This window comes from Camellia sinensis, chromosome 7 (assembly GCF_055761805.1).
Source record: "Camellia sinensis isolate YWXY chromosome 7, ASM5576180v1, whole genome shotgun sequence".
Lineage (NCBI taxonomy): Eukaryota > Viridiplantae > Streptophyta > Magnoliopsida > Ericales > Theaceae > Camellia > Camellia sinensis.
This window is the reverse complement of record NC_138967.1, coordinates 20,630,171-20,645,611: the sequence shown is the minus strand read 5'-3', so window position 1 is coordinate 20,645,611 and position 15,441 is coordinate 20,630,171. Positions and strand designations below refer to the sequence as shown.

The 15,441-nt window shown below is 34.4% G+C and overlaps 1 pseudogene across 1 annotated transcript; it reads right to left on the bottom strand.

Moving 5' to 3' along the window:
- Positions 1–220: 220 nt before the first annotated feature.
- Positions 221–11,374, bottom strand: LOC114270862 (uncharacterized; annotated as a pseudogene). The gene is made up of 9 exons (XR_014336695.1): positions 11,295–11,374; positions 9,901–10,021; positions 9,701–9,774; positions 8,761–8,944; positions 8,585–8,656; positions 8,064–8,103; positions 4,555–4,835; positions 592–769; positions 221–477 (listed from the first exon to the last, which is right to left on the bottom strand). The product of XR_014336695.1 is annotated as an uncharacterized LOC114270862 (transcript).
- Between the last annotated feature and the right edge of the window lie 4,067 nt (positions 11,375–15,441).

The window sequence follows — 15,441 nt, the reverse complement described above, 5'->3', positions numbered from 1 at the left end:
CAGATACGGCATTTTTCCAGAAGTAGGACTAGAACATGTAGAGCACTTTTCCAAAAGTAGGACACATACACGTCAAATAATATATTAAAATTTTATTTATATATGCATATATAATTTTATATAAATTAAATAAAATCACTTTTTTCAATAAATAATTTTTGTCTAAAATAATAACCTTGATGAAAGCAATGGTGATACTCTAGAAAGATGCTTAAGCTAACTACTGAACTGCTAGACCAAAAACACACGTCATTTGGGAATTTACCATATCACGATTGCCTGCCACAGCGCCTGTCCCTATTGTAGGTAGGTGAAAATCGTAGTAGTCACTGAAAATTACTGCTAACAATCGTGGTGCTTGCAAAAACTTATGATGAAGAGAAACTGCAACAGTTAACAACTTCTCAACATGTTCAAAAACAACACAAAGCCGTTTCACATCTTCAGTAATCTCACTGTCGACAGAGAGACGATTTGCTGCAAGGAAGAGAGAGGGAAAACGTAAATTCTGCAAACTTGCATCTATGTAAAATGAAACTAAGATTCAGGAAAAATAAAATAAATGACAAGAAATCATAAAGACAAGCATACCTTGCAAATGCTTCAGTGTAGAAGCCATTGTAAGATAAAGTCTACCCATTTTGGTGACCATCTGCTTTAAGCCACCAAAGGTTACCTGGTTTAGAGTGTCAGCTGAAGCTCTGAAGGCAGTACAAACCATTTGTTCCAGCAGTAGATGCGGTCGCAATGTTTCCAAATAATGAAGAACCTACAGAGTTCAAAGTGACATGAAAGGTCAATATTCCAAACCAAAAAGATAATGGCACTCAAAGAACCACGTCAACACAATAAAATATATAGTGATATGGTTTGAAGAACATATTACTTCTCTTCCAAATACTGAATCCAAACTGCAATTACAAGGTTGAAAAGAGACCATCCAATTAAGGCCAAGTGGTTCGAAATTATTAAGAACAATCACCACATTTGTTTAAATTGCATATTTTATAATTTTAATAGGGTATTTTAGTCAAATCACCCCAGTAAAATTGTCATAATTACCTTCATTTTTGCTGAACACACGCATACTATGTAGCACAGGTTCACCAACGATTTATGGAATCTTAACTGTTCAATTTTTGGCATGGTTGGGGTTATGCCTCATTATGTGTGGGGTTTTTTGCTAGTTGTCCTATCAAACCAAAAGAGGAATGAGTGGTTGTCACGACCCGAACCCGCCCCTATGCGTTAAGACCATAACCAGCCAGTAATCACGAGATTACCTACGGCCTCAAACCAAATAAGACAAAACTCATCAAAGTAAAGGGACCAAACGGAAGCAATTTAAAACTTTGTCCATAGAGCCATGCTTATATGCACATCACAACATTCCATACAGACATATGTTAATAACTCACAACAAAAAGTATAGTAACATACAGTTCTATACAGACAGGATCATTCAAAACTAAGTCAGCCAAAACAAGCTACACACAGACGTACACCAAAGTCCTCGCCAACATGACAGAATAACACAGAATGGCAGAAAGGCGAAGACGTGTCTCGTGCGTGAGACGTAAGGGCTAACTCTTCGAAACCTTAGTTGTTCCATACAGACTTCACTGAGGCTGGGTCTAGACCTCTCTTGGCTCACCTAAAAACACATGAATGAGCGTGAGCGAAAGCCCAGTGAATAATATCAAATAAAGAAAATATATTGGAACAATATACATCAGACGGCCTTAGGCCCAATTCACATTTCTATCTAGCATATAAATAGATATAGATCATACTGGCCTCTGGCCCATGCATTCTATCATGTCAAAACGGCCTCTGGCCCATTTATTCAAAACAGCCTTTGGCCCATTATACTTTCGTATCAAACTGGCCTTTGGCCCATTTATACTTTCGTATCAAACTGGCCTTTGGCCCATTTACACTTTCGTGTCAAATTGGCCTTTGGCCCACTTATGCTTTCATATCAAAACGGCCTTTGGCCCAATCATTCATATCAATCGGCCTTCGGCCCAATCATTTGTATCAATCGGCCTTCGGCCCAATCATTTCTATCAATCGGCCTTCGGCCCAACCATTTGTATCAATCGTTTAGTAAAGCAAACATTTTTCCACAATTTAAAACAACAGACTTATAGGAAGATAAGCAATTGGACAACTAGCACATTTCAGATGTCTTTATTAAGATACTACTCACAGTGATCGGTTTGTGGATTTGCCCTAGAGCTTGACCCTACATATCACATAACACATATGGGTCACAAATAATTCAATCCGTTCTTTAATTCACATATTCCTCTTTAGGCTTCATTCTTATCTCTTTAATTCAATTACAATGCTCAATGTATGCCTAAGAGTGTTTAGGAGTGAAAGGGAACGGAAAACAGAACACAGAATGCATTTTCAAAATTTCAGAAAACAGGGTCCCCGCTCGAGCGTAGACTTCCCCGCTCGAGCGGACCCTTAAGGCCTGTAAAAGTACTAGTTATGTTGAATTTACGCTCGATCGTGCACTCTAACGCTCGAGCAGAAGGCCTCTCTACATGGCTCCCCGCTCGAGCGGACACCATGTCTGCAGAAAAAAAAATACTGGGAGCTCGAAATTCACGCTCAAGCGGCGGTTCTCCCGCTCGAGCGGACGTCAAATTTTCTAGGTTTTCCAGAATGTGTTCTTGAGCTTCAACCTGATATTCAAAGGTTCAAAATGCATGTTTTTGGCTCAATCTTCACATATACATATACTAACATGGTATAATTACCAAATTACATCATTATGAAGGCCAATTCCACAAATCAACTCAAATGATGCAAATGGTGTTCATCCATACGAAACTCAACAAATACATGCTTGCATGTAAGATTTAACACTCATATTTCCATATTCAATTCAATACATGCTAGATTATGCAAAATCATGGTGATCCTATACATGCATGTGCATTTCAACTTCAAATTCATCAATTAGAGCACAACCCTTGTTCTTGACCACCAATTAATCTTGAATTTACAAATTACAAACAAAAATTCATGAGTTTACTTACCTAAGAGTTAAATCTTCCAAGCTATAACAAAATCTTGGGTTTAATCTTCAAATTCCCCACACCTTGAGCCAAAATCACCCAATTCTCTCCCTCTCTCTCTCTATAGTCGGCCTTGCCTCTAATTTTGAGTCCAAGATTAGTCAAATGCAACTAAGGAGAGGAATGGAGGTGTTATGCCTTTACACAACAAACCCCACTAAAATCATTATAATAATAATAACAATTGGGCACTAACTCATTAATTTAATCAAATTAATTTGATCCGAATCAGTTTCTAATTAAATTTCACCGTAGGCTCTAAAAATTATGCCAATCACAATGGCGCAATCAATTCCGGGTTCTGTGGCCGATAAGGCCTTCAATTTAATTTCCAAAGCAGACAATCAAACAAATATTCCTACGGTGAACAGATAGAAATTCAAAACCACATATTTTCACATGATGGCACACAAAATTATATTAACACATAATCAAATTCATATTAAGGACCAATTAGCTAATTACGGAACATGGATATCACAGTGGCAGACAATTGCATTGTGTGCTTCTAGACTATGGAGGGAGTGTAATTATTTTGAATTATTCTCATTAAAACCAAAAGGGATCCTTGCTCCTTGTTTATTTATTTATTTATTTTGATTGAGTAGCGTACTATTTCAATTGTGCCTTTTGTGCAGTTCATTGGAGATATGTTTATACCTCTAGATGTATTGTATATCATAGAGCCTTATCTTTTTGTAAAGCTATTTGCCACCTTCATAACACCTTTTAGTTTATACCACTTTTGGTTATCCAATAAATTAAAAATAAAAAACTTGAACTAACAAACAAGAGTATTTCAAGAGACAGTCTAAAAAAAGCCACAACACATAAATAGCTCAACTTATATGGGACACACGAAGTTCATGCTTAGAAGGAATATACTAAATTTGATTTATACTTAGACGGGATACACTGAGTTCAATTTTTTTTTTTTTCCTTTTCTTTTCTTTTCTTTTCTTTTTTACATTTATCCAATACGACAAATGTTGAGATGCGAAAAGACAACTTGCATGTTTTAATAACCTTCCATTAAAAGGCAGTCAGCATTGTGCTTAGAAGTATCCCAATTCCCAACAAGCTATACCTTATTGCATTTGAATTTTGAATTCCCATTCCACTTGTTGAACCAAGACATATTCTAGGTAGCATCAGATCTTAGTAGATTATTTTCTATATCTTTCAACAAACAAGAAAGACAATGGTAGAAAGAACCATTTTGGACTGTCAAATCTATTGCTTTGAAACATAAATTGAACAGCATTTCAAAACATCAATTGTTGATCACCATTTAATCAGAAATTACTGTCTTGTGGTAACACCAGTTTTATGAACTTGAGACCTTCGTTGTAACATCCTACATTTGCTAATATTTTGTTGGGAAACATAAAAACTAGAGCAATCCAGATATTTTTTAAAAAAAAAATTGCATGATGTGCACATTTACAAAGAATTTTACCGTTTCTCCTTCTCGATTAGGATCCAAAAGTGGCTTCTGCTCAGAAGCTGGCAAAGCAGGTGCATCATTCCAAAATTTTCACCACAAATTCCCATGCTCAGACATTCTCTCTGAAAGTCGTCCTCGAGGAGGCCAATTGTTTTTTAACGATTCCATTGCATCATTTGTAGACACTTCTCCACTCTCTTCAAAGTCATCATTCTCTTAATCTCTAGGTGAATGCCAGTGGATAAAATCTTCAAATACAACAGCTGGATTTGCTGCTTTGAATGCTGACATGTCTGATTCAGATTTTCACAAACATCCAGCACCAAATTAATTTTGAAAGGAAATTAATAATGGGCTATGTATTTAAAACATTATTTTTTTTGATAGGAAAGACATGCATGTTCACATATGATATGACCCATAAATCCATAGCTATGAAAGACGAATCTTAAAAAACAAAAAAAAAAAAAAAAAAAAAAAAAAAAAAAAAAAAAACCAAGTACACAACCATACAGCTGGGAAAATGCAAAAAAGATTTAACAGTAAAACAAATTCATGTTATGAAAACAGGAGAAAAAATTTGCACATGTTCTCAAATTTTCCATGAAACAAAAACCAAATGCAGCAAAAGAAAACAAGCTTCAGGTCATGTTTAACAAGCTGAGAAATAGTAAAACAATCTCATTCTGTATGAGGGGAAAAAACATAAACATTTGAAATGCTATTGAGGGTATGCTCATGTTTTAACTGAATTATGCCCCTTAAACAAGCAGAATGGCAAAACAAGATTCTTGTAGCTGACCCCCAAGTAGTTGGGACAAGACTTTGTCGAGTTTAGTCAGCATTACATGGATTTTTTTAATTTAATTTGTTACACTAAAAAAAAGGTATTTTCCGAATACGTTTTATTTTTTGCCAGCCGAATTTGTAGACGGAAAAGTATGTATGTTCTGTGATCATTTATGGTTTTTGTGATATGGGCACCAAATGTTACGTTATGTTTGTGCATAAGTTCATGGATTTTTCAGTTTTTACTATAAGACTCTTTAACAAATGTTGAATTACTGGTTTTGGGATTCATCCAATACATTTTGAATCTAATCTATGCCTTTTGGCACTAGGATGTAACCTTTCAACCTTGAATCTCCAATTTTTGCCATCTTCACACCACCCCTAAAATAGCACCTCAGATCAACATCATGTAGAACATTGATTTCAGCTTTTATAAATATGTCCAGGCTTTATGTATGCCACACTCTCTTTTCATAATTATGATATTTTTGTTGTTTCAGGTCACTTTGGTCAAGTTCCAATTTTGTCAATTCTATCCCTGAAGTTTCCAATTTCAGTCAACATGATCCGTTTGAAATGGGCCATCTAAATCATCTATGTAATTGTTCCATTCAATGTCATTTTAGTTCCCCAAAACCAAGCCACCATCATAATAAATGTACCATATCAAAATCTACTCGTAATTTTATTCCTTAAGAACTAAATCCAAACCCTCGAGACACTTCTCCAACTTTCCCCCCTTCGCCTGAACAAAGTCTAAAAAGCCAAATCTTAAGTTGAACAATCAATCAGATATCATTCTGGCCAACTAGGAGTTGAGGTAAACATAGAGTTAAAGAAACAATCCTCTATTGTCCTATCAATGTACTGCACACAAATAAAATAATTACCCGATTATGTATTGAATTCATAAGGGGAGATGTGGATCCACAGGGTTAAGAGTGAGGGAAGACAGGTAGGAGACACAAAAGGGAAAGGAGTTTCAGATAGTGAGAAAGAGAGATAAATGAGTGAGTGAGCCATACGTGCTTTGATGGAGGGTCTCATCCAAGGTTCTGAAAAGCGGTTGTGGTCGTCGTAACGGTGACGATGGCGCGATTGCGGTTGCGGAGTGTAAAGGCCGTAACGTAACGGTTGCGATAACCGGAACCGTGAATTTTTTTTATTTTTCACACAATTTGAAAAAAACTTACCGATACGCATATTTTTTTTCCATGATCATATTTATTGGGTTTAAAATAAATATTGATCAATTTTTGTAAATTTTTAAGTATGATCCAATATATTTCATATTTTTAAATCACTATAAACTGAGTTTTTTACATTTTATTTTAATAATTAATGACTTTATATTATACAAAAAAATCAACCACTAACTATTATATATAAGATAAACAATGACAAAAGTAAGAGAATAAATATGAGCCTAAATATATATATACATATTTTAACCAAGCCAAATAGATAATGACCACGCTTATTATTATTATTATTATTATTATTATTATTATTATTATTATTATTATTATTATTATTATTATTATCAAACAATATATAGATAGACACACAAAAATAAAATGGTTCATTGATAGCAGCTGAATAAAATAGCATAGGTCTTACAGCTTCAACAAATCAATAATATATTTTTCATCTTCCCTCTTATGTCTCTCTATCTCTCGTTCCTTCATTTTCTCTGTTTATCTTCCCTCTTCTATTTATCTCTCTTCTCCCATTTTCAGCTTTTTTTTGTATTTTTTCGAAAGAAACAGTTCAGAACCGTTACATAACGGTGCGTAACAGGCCGTTACGGCTGTTACGGCACCGTTACGACCGCTACGGCCGCCGCTACGGCCGACACACCTGTAAATCTCAATCACACTCCAAAAGCAGCCGTAACAGGTGGCTGTAACCACCAAAACCGTTACGTAACGGTGTTACGTAACGGTTGCGGCTGCTTTTTAAAACCTTAGTCTCATCTAATAAAAAACTGATATTAGATTTAGGGACAACATAAGGGCAGGGAATGTCTATCGATAGGACTATATGAGAATATAATATAAAGGTGTCTGGTTGGTTAATGAGCACATTAATAAATTCTTAACTGCCAGTCAACTGACCCATACAATTTTCTCACCTAACCTGCCCTTCCCATTCCAATCACACTCTCAAACTGTGCGGCTGACAATTTTTTTGCATTCCTAATGTGACTAGTAGTGAGCTATGGAGCTTTACTTTCTTAGTCTTCAGCATCCACTGAAGTTTTTGGTTTACATTTACCAACTTTAGAGAGAACAGAATTAGTTGCCTTAGCAAAAGCCTAACAGGTTGAATTTTTTGGTATGATGTTGAAATCACTACTCCAGTTGTATTAGCCATGGCAGGGAGGTTGTCAATCAAAGCAAAGGAACAAGGCTTTGAGTGAGACTTTGATGTTGTACCTTTGGAGAGAACGGTATCGGCAAACTTTTGAGGATGTACAGATGGACGTAAACAGATTGAAGATAACACTAGATATTTTTCATTTTTGGCTATAAGGGAAGATTTGTAATTCTTTTTTTGCTTTTATTGACTTTTTAGAAGAGCTTTATTTTGTCGAAAATAGTTTTGCTTTGTACCCCATAGCTGCTTTTTCAATATCTTACAGTCTTACTTATCAAATAAATAATTATGGCTTCTACTTCTTTATTGGAAAGAGTAAAACGAGCAGAAGTAAAAAATGAGCTTATTACCTGAAGATAATATATCTCTCTCCAACTGAGCAAAGAAGTTCTGTACAAAATGGTAGACAATATTTTCTCAGTTGATATCAATGCACTCTTCAAATTTACAGACCTCTATCTACCATGCAACACTTGAATAGGGAAGTTATCTAAAATGCAAAATGAATGTCAAAATAGTTTTCCCACAAGCAATGAGCAACTAACTAAATTAAACTTGTCAAATAAAAAAGGAGTTTCTTAGAGTCTTCTCATTTTTTAGGGCTTCCAGACTTTCATGATCCAAAAATGAAAGGTTTAAATCAAAGTTAATAGCAAGTGAACTGGTACCACTTTACTTGAATCGAAGTTGATGCAAGTGGAGTGGTAACCACTTTATCAAAACATCTAAGATGCAACCATTCAAATATACTTTGAGATAATTAGTGATAGTCATAATATCAACATGTACATGTATATGCATATCAATAGCATTCCCACAATGGCCATCTTCACCAGAGTCATAATGCATATGACAAAGCGTTTAAGCTTACAAATGAAGAACCCAAGGCTTCTACAGCATTGAGTCGTTCTTCATGCATGTCTTCTGTCATAAGTGGTGCATCCTATAACAAGTATGGAGAACAAGTCAAGATTGTTTCTATTGAAAATTCTAGGAAAAAAAAAAAAAAACTGGAAAATAATCTTACTCTACTGAAGCTTAAACAACCTGCATAAATGGAACATGCAAGTTCTGGTCTGATTTTAGAAGCATCATACCCACAACACCAGCTGATCCCTTCCTGCTACAATCTGAAGGCCTTAAATCAGAAGATGTCATAACATCCTGGGCCTTAGAATTAATCCTCGATACAGAAGTTTCAGGATGACATGAATCATCTGACATTGAGCCACTGCATAGTGAGCACAAAGAGTATGAGTGAATCACATGAATGGGATATAAAAAAGGGCAATCAGCAGAAAGTCCAAAATTAATGTAATCCTATCATATCTATTTAGTGCAAAGTTATCTTGTAAGTTCACTACTTTGGTAAGCAATTATTAGTAATAAACACTTAAAAAGAACTAGTACCATAGGCACTAGGACAAGCCATTTACTGCATGTGACTTTCATGTTTAGGGTTTCAAGCACTTAATAGTGCCACTTGCTGTCACTCTAGTTTCTCATATTCCAAATGGTTGTGATATGCAAATTGAGTTGCAGGTTCTTACTGATCTTTAACATCAACATAATAGAAATATGCCACTATAATATTTGAGCAACTCTTCAACAAATATACAACAGAGAGAAGGCAAAAAAAGATTTAAATTCATTAAATTATAGTTAGTCTTTTGGAATATCAAACCAAACACACATCCAGCCTAATCTAAAAGAATCACTGTGTCAATGACATTGTAGGAGTTTCTATTCTTCCTCCACAAGAAAGCCATGAAGACAACCTGAGTGTAGTAATCAAGAATGTCAAGGTAAAATTAAACAAACTTCCAAAACAGAATAATATTCATACCAGAATAATACTCATACTTTAAATGAAGAGAAAAAAATAAAAACAATATAAAAAAAACTTCAATAAAAATCCACAGCCTCAATGGATTTGCAATTAGTATTTAATTATGAAAACAAAAGGCTTCTCACTTGCTTAGTTCACCTGTCTCGTTTCCCAACAAAATCCTCACTAGGCATTCTCGTATGAGATAAGTCTCCATTGACCTGACCAGCTTCCTGTATTTACATTTTACAGTCACATAGTACTTCAGGCCAAAAAGCAAAAGAAGAACGACGTTTACTGATTCTCGAACACAGAGACATTATAAGAATATTGACAGCAAAGGTAAAATTAGACACAACCTCAACTTGAGCAGAAACAGGATCTTCGTTTTCACAATTCTTCTCAATGCATAGTGCAAGTTGAACAATGAAGTGGCAAAGAAATACAATTATGGTCTCACGACTCTGACCACAAAATATTCTGGAAAAATCCCCAAAGGTAGAAAAGAAAGAAAGAAAACATCAAAAGGATGCTTAAGAGATCTCAAGACCATGACAGCATGTCATCAATATCAGTTTTCATAAACAATATCCATTGTCAAACTACATAATTGCAACAAAGTCCCTGGTGCTAACCTACTGAAACAATACTATTTGTTTTCAGCAAGTCCTGCAAAATCACATCTATTATCAATTAATTTAAATAAGACTACAGAAAAAGAAAATCCCAACAGAAACCGATCAGACAACGTGTTTAAGTCTTTACGTCTGAAGTGTTATGTGGATGTAAAATTCCAATTTATAAGGATTACAGGTAGCAAGAGCTGCAAATAGATGGCTATCCAATTGCAATCACATAATAAAACAATGTCCAATTGCAATCAAATAATAAAACAATGACGTTCTTACATTTAGAAAAGTGCAACACTCTCGTAGCATAAAGGAACTTATAACTAGTTGGCCCAATGGAATTTGTCCCCAATGTAGTCCAAAGTTTGGAACTGAGTACTAACTGACCATATCTAGTTACAGTAATATTAGCAGAGGGCAAGAATATATTGATATGCAATTAATACAGTCTCCAACCAAACATACAACTATAATGATATCTGGAAGGATTCATGTAGCCTACCCCACTTGATTGGGACACAAAGGTTAGTTTCGTTTGGTTTAGGAACACTTTTAGTTATCTTCCAAGTGATTTTTTTTTTCTATGCCCTATAAAAGAGTATTTGATTTCAGAGCTTGAATTTCAAGTATTACCACAACATTTTCAGCTCTGCACATTTGGCAGCTTAAAGTCTTCAATAGAACCACTTGCACTAAAATTTCAAGGGCAAATTTTCAATTTTGTCAATCACCATTCACCACCTAACTGCCATGCATAATACCAAAACAAATGGCTACAATAAAGTACATTGAAAGCAATTAACAGAAACAAATGTTAACTAGCTCATTAGTTACAAGATCCAAAGCATCTTCACAACTTCAGCATTTATAAGAGCCCCCAGGCTTGTATGAAGAACAAGTCTTGAATGGAAGTATCTAAAAGCATGCTATCTAAACATTCTTGAGATATAAATTCTAATTATAAATTAAATGCAATTAAATGAATTATAATTCATTCTGCACTTCAGGTATGCATGTTTCATTAATAAGGTTCGTAAACTAACTGAAGAAAAGGCCAAGTTCAGCAATTTGTCAATACAAATTCAATGATTCAAGGCCTACATTTGTCAAGGCGGAGGGCATACAAAGCTTGTGGTCTTTCAGAACCTTCAGTTCTCACAACATAATGTCCAAGAAATGCACAAGGAACTAACCCTATTAACATTTCTCTAATGAAATGATGTACTATTGCCATGTGTAGTTTCTGGTTGACCAAACAAGTTGACAAGTCAATCACACCAGTGGTTGGCATCCGAGGTAAAGGTTGTGACTCTTCCTAACACCAACGAACTTCTCTAACAAATTCTATCCAGAGCACATCAATAGCTAATCAAACATAAAAGAAAAGCATAGTCAAAATGGGGTGAGTCCACATTCCGAATAGTCTAATACAATCCAAATCCCATGTAGATTATTAATAATTTAATGTCTCTAACAGAGTGTCACCATCCAAAGGAAATCATTCTTGACTTAGATACATACCACGTATGTTGCAGTTGCCAAACCAAAGTGAGTGTAAGCAAAACTACGCAAAAAGTGAGTCAAGTGGTGCGCCTTTAATAGCTCGAGAATTCTTGTGCTCACCCTCAATGAAATCAAGGAGCTGCACTCCTGCAAGTTGCATGAGGACATAGTCATGAAAGAAACATTAGATATTAAAGTCCATCTGCATTCAATTCTAGAATCTAAATTTTCAACCATACAACAGTACATAATAAACTTGCATGCAAGTTAAATGCATCTCCAAATTTGTGAAATTCACAAATGCATATAAATTCCAGGTATGTTCATTTCTTTAATAACTTTGTTCTAACAATAATGTCCCTTCCGTGAGATCTACAAAATGCACGCCCACCCATCCATGCACCACTACACATCCCGTAAAAATGAGTATCCATTGTAAGCATGATAAAGGTTACATGTTTCATAACTGCTAAGAGTTTCATGCAATGAACATAAACAAAAGTCAATGATAGCAAATCAGGCTTAGCTTGCAGCTTGTCATCTAGGCTTGCAAGTTGCAAGTCTTGCTCAAGCAACAAAACTCAACTCAGTCGGCTACCTTACTAATCATCTTCAATCACATAATTAATAGATATTCTTGGGAATTATCATAGCTACAAAACCTTTAATTTGTTTATGAATAGAACTTTCTAAAATAGATATTAAGAGTTCTTATCCACACTTCTCCAATATGAAGAATGTGAAAAACAATTTCTTACTATTTTTGTTAAAATGTATTTGTAATAAAATAAATAAATAAATAAAGAATTAGTTATTGGTTTTATGTATATATATCAAAATTTATTTTCATTTATTACATGTAATGGTGGGGTCTTGATTCTTTTGAAAAAAATTTCAAGTCTGTATGTTCCTATCGTGTTATTTCCATATCCGTGCATGTATTCGTACTTTTGTAATGTCAGGGCTTCTCTCATATGGTAGTAGGTTCACATTCTATGCCATCTAATTATATGATAAACACCGGGGTTTAATTACACTTTTCACCCCTATAGTTTGATCCAAATTTCATTTTAGTCCCTATAGTTTCGAATTGAACAATTTTGGTCCCTACATACACAGTCTAGTTTCAATTTAGTCATTCTGTCCAAATTTGAAGTTTAAATTATCAATCACATTAACAACAGCAAATAAGAGATAAGAAAAGAAAATGGAAGGAATGTACCCTCATGAAAGAGATCTTTAAGCACACGATCAAGAACAGTTGGCGGTGGTATGACTGCTGAAGACTTCAAATTATCAGATCCCGAGTTTTCAACTGTTACCAAACATAAAGAATAATATAAAAGTGAGAAAATTTTAAGCAACCTGATGTTACATCATGAAATGATACAACTCGGAGCTATCACTTATTAAAACTAGATACATCTATAATAGAAAAATGACAGGACAATCATATAGAGTTTTCAAACCTGACACAAAATCTTCCATAAATTGAGCCTCAAAAGACATATCCAGCGCATTCACCAAAAGATGCAATTGTGAAGCAGATGCAATTGTGTTTCCAACGGACCCATCCGTGCTAAACATCAATGATATTATGTTATACCATCAAATTCCAAACCCAATTCAGTAACACCATAGGAGAATGGATGGCTATAATAGGGGACATCCAAACTTAACATTTGAATACAGAAAGAAAGTCCATTTCGTTTCATCACAATTATTTTATGATTTTTCCATTCTATAGTAAAACACCATTGCCAAACATTAAAAAATAATAATAATAAATAAATAAAGATCTTTTTTTTTTCCTTTTTTTTTTCACAATGAATGCTAGAGTTCGTATATGATATGATCTGATTAAATGCCAATTGATTCTTTCCTTTCCTAATAGGCTCCACATGTGACTAATGGTAATCTTCTTCTTCTTTTTCTTTTTAGGGACAACATAATATTGTATAGTAAACTTCAACAAATGGAAACAAAACATGAACAAATTGAATTAATAATTCAAGTTCCAAACTATCTCAAGGAAAAATTTATCTTGAACTATAATTATATTTTTATTTACTTTGAGAAGCATATATATTTGCCGATGCAATTTTAAAGAATTGAGTATAACTTGGATAATATAGAAAAAGATGGAGAGAAGAGAATTGAGAGATAAGAAGAGCAACAGAGAGATAATAGTCAAGCTACATAAATCTTGACATGGATTACTCACCTTTAATCTGACTTTAGAAATCTCATCAAGGCAAGGTAACTTACATCCCAATTAGCATCCAGCGAGATTAAAGGGGAAAGCTCAGACCTCAAATCTTCCAGACCCTGGATAAAGTGGCTAAAGCCTTGAGAAAAAGGCTCCAACTCCATATCTTTCAATTTCAAGTTTCAACAATTTTGGTGGATGAATACAAACCATGGTCCAAGACAACCTTTAACCTCTCAGATTTTCATTCCAAAGGACTTTTCATTGAATGCTAAACATGGTTACTGAGTAGCAGTTTATATTTTAATCTCTATGGACAAACACATTAAATTTTTAACATTAGTATTCAGCTACTTAAATCTTTAGGACCACTGATTCAACAATAAAACAAATATCTTCATTTACTACAGATTAGGATTATGTATTAGGGAAACAGGGTCATGGAGGAGTTCAACTACTAGTAATAACTTTTTCACAGAACAATCAAATTGATTTGAGGAGTGCTATTAGCATTAGATTTTATCTTAGTTTTATTTTGCCGAATATAATGGTAAGATACAACTCTTCATTTTTAGATTTCTTTTGTCGAACAATTTTAGATTTCTTTTGTTTAACATTGCTGCCACTCTTTGCACTTTAAAATGTTCTTCAGATGATGATAGCCAAATGAGAGAAATGAACCAAGAGGGTCTCAATCTTTACAAGAAATAACAATAACCCAAAAACCTATCTAAGATTATTGACATAACAAGTAGTTACAGAATAGACAAAGTGAAAATAGACATACATAGCTTCAGTTAAGAAATTGAGAGAGAGAAGCAGGGGAAGTGAGATACAAAGCAAAAAGGGAACAAACCTGTAGGGGTAGACTGAAGCACCGATGGTCTCGTACGGCAGCAGCAAACGGCACCAACAAATCTTTCAAAATTCTATGGGACCTGGAATCTCTTTCTTCTCTCTGTGGGACCTGAGATCAATAAATAGTCTTTAATCCTTCATATCAAAATAAACAGCAACTATAATCAATATATATTTATATAATTAATCGATCGAGAGAGAGAGAGAGAGAGAGTACTACCTTCAGTTTTCTTTGAAATTGATTTGCTTCAAAAACCCTAAGAACTGAGAGAAGAATAAGGGAACCCAAACCAGCGGGGAATAAGGAGGGAACCCGTCCATGATCAGAGGATAATAAGGAACCCAAACCGGGAAATGTTCGCGCCAAAATTTTAGGGATTTTGGTTTTAATGTTTTCCTCAGCTTTATCTTTTCAATTATAACGATAATAAAATGCCATTTGAAAACTTAACTGATCTTTTACAGAATTTTTCGAAGACTATTAAAATTGGAATGAATGCTATAAATCTATACTATTATAAAGTGAACACCTCTTATGGTGTCCTGAAACTTTACTCTCCCCATGTCATGTGGTAGTATTTTTTATTTTTTAAAAAAACGTTAAACAAAGAGTTGGGCAAGACTTGAACCCATGACAATGGGTTTAAGTACGAGGACTTATACCACTTACGCTAAGTATACATTATAATATTAATTTCATT